A 6,000-nucleotide genomic window follows, 5' to 3' on the forward strand; every position below is an offset into this window, starting at 1 on the left:
TAAAGCTAGGCAATGGTTAGATAACCTAAAGCTAGGCAATAGTTAGATAACCAAAAGCTAGGCAATGGCTAGATAACCTATAGCTTTGCAATAGCCATATAACCTAAAGCTGGACAATAGCTAGATAATCTAAAGCTGGATATAGCTAGACACCCTAAAGCGGGGCAATAGCTAGATAACCTAAATACATGGCCAGATAACCTAAAGCTGGGCAATAGCTAGATAACCTAAAGCTGGGCAATAGCTAGATAACCTAAAGCTAGGCAATGGCTAGATAACCTATAGCTAGACAATAGCTGGAAAACCTAAAGCTAGGCAATAGCCAGATAACCTAAAGCTAGGCAATAGTTAGATAACCAAAAGCTAGGCAACGGCTAGATAACCTATAGCTTTGCAATAGCCATATAACCTAAAGCTGGACAATAGCTAGATAATCTAAAGCTGGAAATAGCTAGACACCCTAAAGCGGGGCAATAGCTAGATAACCTAAATACATGGCCAGATAACCTAAAGCTGGACAATAGCTAGATAACCTAAAGCTGGGCAATAGCTAGATAACCTAAAGCTGGACAATAGCTAGATAACCTAAAGCTGGACAATAGGTAGATAACCTAAAGCTGGACAATAGCTAGATAACCTAAAGCTTGGAAATAGCTAGACAACCTAAAGACATAGCTAGAAAACATAAAGCAAGACAATAGCTAGATAACCTAAAGCTGGACAATAGCTAGATAGCCTAAAGCTTGGCAATAGCTAGATAACCTAACGCTGGAAATAGACACCATAAAGCTTGGCAATAGCCAGATAACCTAAATACATGGCTAGATAACCTAAAGCTGGACAATGGCTAGATAACCTAAAGCTGGGCAATAGCCAGATAACAAAGCTGGGCAATAGCCAGATAACCTAAAGCTGGGCAATAGCCAGATAACCTACAGCTGAACAATAGCTAGATTACCTAAATACATGGCCAGATAACCTAAGGCTGGGCAATAGCTAGATAACCTAAAGCTGGGCAATAGCCAGATAACCTAAAGCTGGGCAATAGCTAGATAACCTAAAGCTGGGCAATAGCCAGATAACCTAAACAGCTGAGCAATAGCTAGATAACCTAAATACATGGCCAGATAACCTAAGGCTGGGCAATAGCTAGATAACCTACAGCTGAACAATAGCTAGATAACCTAAATACATGGCCAGATAACCTAAGGCTGGGCAATAGTTAGATAAAAAAGCTGGGCAATAGCTAGATAACCCTAAAGCTGGGCAATAGCCAGATAACCTAAAAGCTGGGCAATAGCCAGATAACCCTAAAGCTGAATAATAGCTAGATAACCTAAATACATGGCCAGATAACCTAAGGCTGGGCAATAGCTATATAACCTACAGCTGAACAATAGCTAGATAACCTAAATACATGGCCAGATAACCTAAGGCTGGGCAATAGCTAGATAACCTAAAGCTGGGCAATAGCTAGATAACCTAAAGCTGGGCAATAGCCAGATAACCTAAAGCTGGGCAATAGCCAGATAACCTAAAGCTGGGCAATAGCAAGATAACCTAAAGCTGGGCAATAGCCAGATAACCTAAAGCTGGGCAATAGCTAGATAACCTAAAGCTGGGCAATAGCCAGATAACCTAAAGCTGGGCAATAGCCAGATAACCTAAAGCTGGGCAATAGCCAGATAACCTAAAGCTGGGCAATAGCCAGATAACCTAAAGCTGAACAATAGCTAGATAACCTAAAGCTGGGCAATAGCCAGATAACCTAAAGCTGGGCAATAGCCAGATAACCTAAAGCTGGGCAATAGCTATATAACCTAAAGCTGAACAATAGCCAGATAACCTAAAGCTGAACAATAGCTAGATAACCTAAATACATGGCCAGATAACCTAAGGCTGGGCAATAGCTAGATAACCTAAAGCTGGGCAATAGCTAGATAACCTAAAGCTGGGCAATAGCCAGATAACCTAAAGCTGAACAATAGCTAGATAACCTAAAGCTGGGCAATAGCCAGATAACCTAAAGCTAGGCAATAGCCAGATAACCTAAAGCTGGGCAATAGCCAGATAACCTAAAGCTGGACAATAGCTAGATAACCTAAATACATGGCCAGATAACCTAAGGCTGGGCAATAGCTAGATAACCTAAAGCTGGGCAATAGCCAGATAACCTAAAGCTGGGCAATAGCTAGATAACCTAAAGCTGGGCAATAGCCAGATAAACTTCACGTTACTTGAAGGTTAAACAGTCCTCATCAATATTTAACAAATGGTTTCGGTGTGGGTGGGGATCGGGGAATGAAATATATCTAGATACATGTATATGTAATGTGTATATTATCGACTCACTGTTTCAATATGCCAGATAGTATATACTGTAAATATGTTTTATTAGCATTTTAGAAGTTGATGGAAACAAATGCAACGTTCCCACAAAGGAATCTATAAAGTATCTTGCCTCTACAGGTTGTATATATACTACCCATCAAAAGTTTAGACTCACTAGTGTAAATGTAGCCACTTACTTCAGTCAACTGTCCTAAACTAGATTTTTCAAAATATTCCATACTCTTTACACATGAACTGATGTATTGTAAAACAAATTCGTAACGTTGAAAAGATTATTGTGATGAGTTCAATAAATTATGAAACTCAGCGAAAATTGGCGAATTCTTAACAAATCTTTACACCAACACGCAGCAGTTCACATGCACGATATTTGCACAGGCTTTTCATCAATTTGATGCATAATCCTCGTGCAGTTCATCTGCATAAGGTTTGCAGATGGTTCCCCTAAATTAGTGGAGAAATTAATTTTCGATAAAACCACATATATATACATAACATATAGTGAGTGCTTTAAGTGAGTCTAAACTTTTGATGGGTATTATATAAACGCATTGTGAGAATGAATACTGTATAACCCCACAGCTTACAGTGAGTGATTGAGTTTAGCTTTACGCGGTACTCAGCAATATTCCAGCTATATGGTGGCGGTCACAGCTTACAGAATCACGGCTGCCTATTAATACTGTTGTCCAGACCATTGGTACCTACTTGGAGGAACACCACGTGTCATGTGACCTAGACCTACCGCCATTCCATTTTAGTCGGCTCATGTGAAAAACACAGCTTTTGAAAACCAACTTAATCCTGCACCATAAGAGGGGCAAAACATACGGTGCAAATATTATCAGTATTTTGCTTCCATTCACATACTCGGACTTTGTTGTATCGCGGCACGTCAAATACCTTTTCAAAAGAGCGATGAGTTGTTTCGTTACATAATTTGCACATGTAAACAGCCGATGCCAGGCGTTGTGTTTCTGCTTCTCGGAGTTCTCCGATGTTTTGACCGTCACGCAGAAACACCACGCCCCGCATCGGCTGTCAACATGTATGCAACTTACGTAATGAAACAACTCATCGCTCTTTTTGAAAAAGTCATTTATTTCATTGGAATGTAACGTCTAAGAAATATTAAAGCATTCATTTTTTGCAGTAACTTCTAGAACATTTTGAAACTAGTTTGACCCCTACCGCAACTTTGCACTAATCAATACTTACTTCCTCAAGAAGAAGGTAATTATGTTGCATTAAAACTACAAAATAAATGAAATTGTATACTCACTAGTCAATTTATACGGACCAAATACTGATGATCCAGATTTCTATAAACATACTAAAACAGCTGTTGAGAATATGGAAAGTGAGAAGACAATAATCTGTGGTGATTGGAACGTAGTATTAGATAGTGAAAGGGATACATATAATTATAAACATATAAATAATCCCAAAGCTAGAACTGAACATGAGTAGATAACTGAATTGTTAGACTTAAAAGACCCATGGCGTGAGATTCACCCTAACGAAAGACGTTTTACTTGGCGACAACCAACTCCTTTAAAGCAATCTCGTTTAGATTTCTTTTTGATCTCTCATAATCTAATGCACTCAATCTCGGACACAGATATTATTCCAATCATTAATTCTGACCACTCAATAATATCTATTACAATCAATTCGGCACAACTGGAAAGAGGTAAAGGATTTTGGAAATTTAATAACATCACTATTGCACAATGCAGAATGCATTAGAATGGTTAAGGAAACAATAAGAGCTACTTTACAGAAATATGAAATCTCTAACCAGGAAGAGGAAGGTTTGAAGTATGAACTAAATGACCAGTTACTGTGGGAAATGTTGCTACTTGAAACTAGAGGTATGACTATATATTACTCATCAACAAAAAGGAAAAAGAGAAATAAACAAGAAACAGAACTTGAGGGTAAATTGCAAGAATTAGAAATTAAACTAGATACAGAGAAAATATGAGTGAAAAGGAGAATATATTGAATAAGTTAAATGAAATAAAAACAGAATTAGAAACAACAAATAAGGAGAAAACCCAAGGACTTTTCATTAGATCAAAAGCGACCTGGATAGAACATGGAGAAAAACCAAGAAAATACTTTCTGCACCTTGAGTCAAGAAATTTTTTAAATAAGTCGATTTCAAAACTTGTAAGAAACGATGGCTCTGTAGTAAATAAGCAAAGTGATATTCTTGAAGAAACAAAACGGTTTTACCAAAAGTTATACTTCAGGGAAGAATGCACAGAAATTGATCTACAGAATCTGTTTTCCGAGACAGATGTTCCAAAATTATCTCCTAAGGAATCATCAAATCCACAATAAACACAATCAAACCTCTCAGTGACAAACCTGTTTTATATTCGATAATAATTGATAGTAAAATCACTTTTGAGAAGAGAAATCATTTAATCACAAGAAAGTTCTATTTACCAACAATCAAACGTTTCAGTAACGAACCTGTTTCAGGCTCACCCTGCTCTACTCACTAGACAGTGCACTGTTTCATTATACCCGTAGGTGTTACCCTAATTAACCTTCTAGTTCAGTGTCAAATTGGTGTCGGTCAAATGGGAGATAACCATTTTGGCTATCTGTTTCGGAAATATGGATCTCCCGGCCTGTAACCGAAAAGGGTCTACATGCAGTGCTTAATATTTTAACAGTTCTTGCAAGGTTTTCTCGACTTAAAGTTAATGAAAAGACAAGCCTAATATGGAAAGGATCTAAAAAAAGTCAAGGTACAAGCTTTGCAAGGAGTATAATCTAGATTGGTCACAATCACAGTTTAATATTCTAGGTATCAAATTTGTTGTTGATCTAGAATCCATGGTAGACATTATTTATTCTGACAAGCTTGTGGAAATTGAGAGAGAGATGAAAACTTGGGAATTTAGATTGTTAACACCTATGGGAAGAAATGTTGTGCTGAAATCACTACTACTGTCAAAATTAAATCATCTGTTCTCATCTATACCAAGCCCTCCAGATGATACGATTCAATCTTTTTAGAAGAAATGCTTTAACTTTACTTTTAAGGGCAAGAAGGATAAAATTAAAAGGAAGGTTACTACTACTATTGTTGAATATGAAGGTTTCAATATTCCAATAGTACAAAACATTCTAAAATCCCCAAAACTTGCTTGGATTAAGACTTATGTGACAATTCTACATGCATAGACAATGCCACACTATGTATTCCAAATATTCAGAAACTATGGTTCGCTGATGGTTTTTATACTAACAAATGTATGGTACCCAATGTTTCAAATAGATTCTGGGGGGAGGTTGTGGAGACATGGTCTGACTATTTAACAATTTGTTATCAGAATGAAATTAATAATACAGAGGTCCCAAATCAATCACTTTGGCACAATAACAATATTTTGATCGGTGGCAAAACAGTCGATCACAGGAACTTGGAAGACAAGGGAATAATATACTTGAGAAACATAGTAAATGTGGACGGTAATATACTGTCTTTGAAATATGATATATATGTTGATTTTCTTACATACCAAGGACTTAAGAGAGCAATCATTGGATATAGAAAAAAGAGGAATTTCACTTTTAAACATGTGGAGAACATACTTGCCTACCCTATTTTACTTTATAACATCTCCA

This window comes from Haliotis rubra, unplaced genomic scaffold (genome assembly GCF_003918875.1).
Source record: "Haliotis rubra isolate DU_JTF1 unplaced genomic scaffold, ASM391887v1 Scf254, whole genome shotgun sequence".
In the NCBI taxonomy this organism is placed as follows: Eukaryota; Metazoa; Mollusca; class Gastropoda; order Lepetellida; family Haliotidae; genus Haliotis; species Haliotis rubra.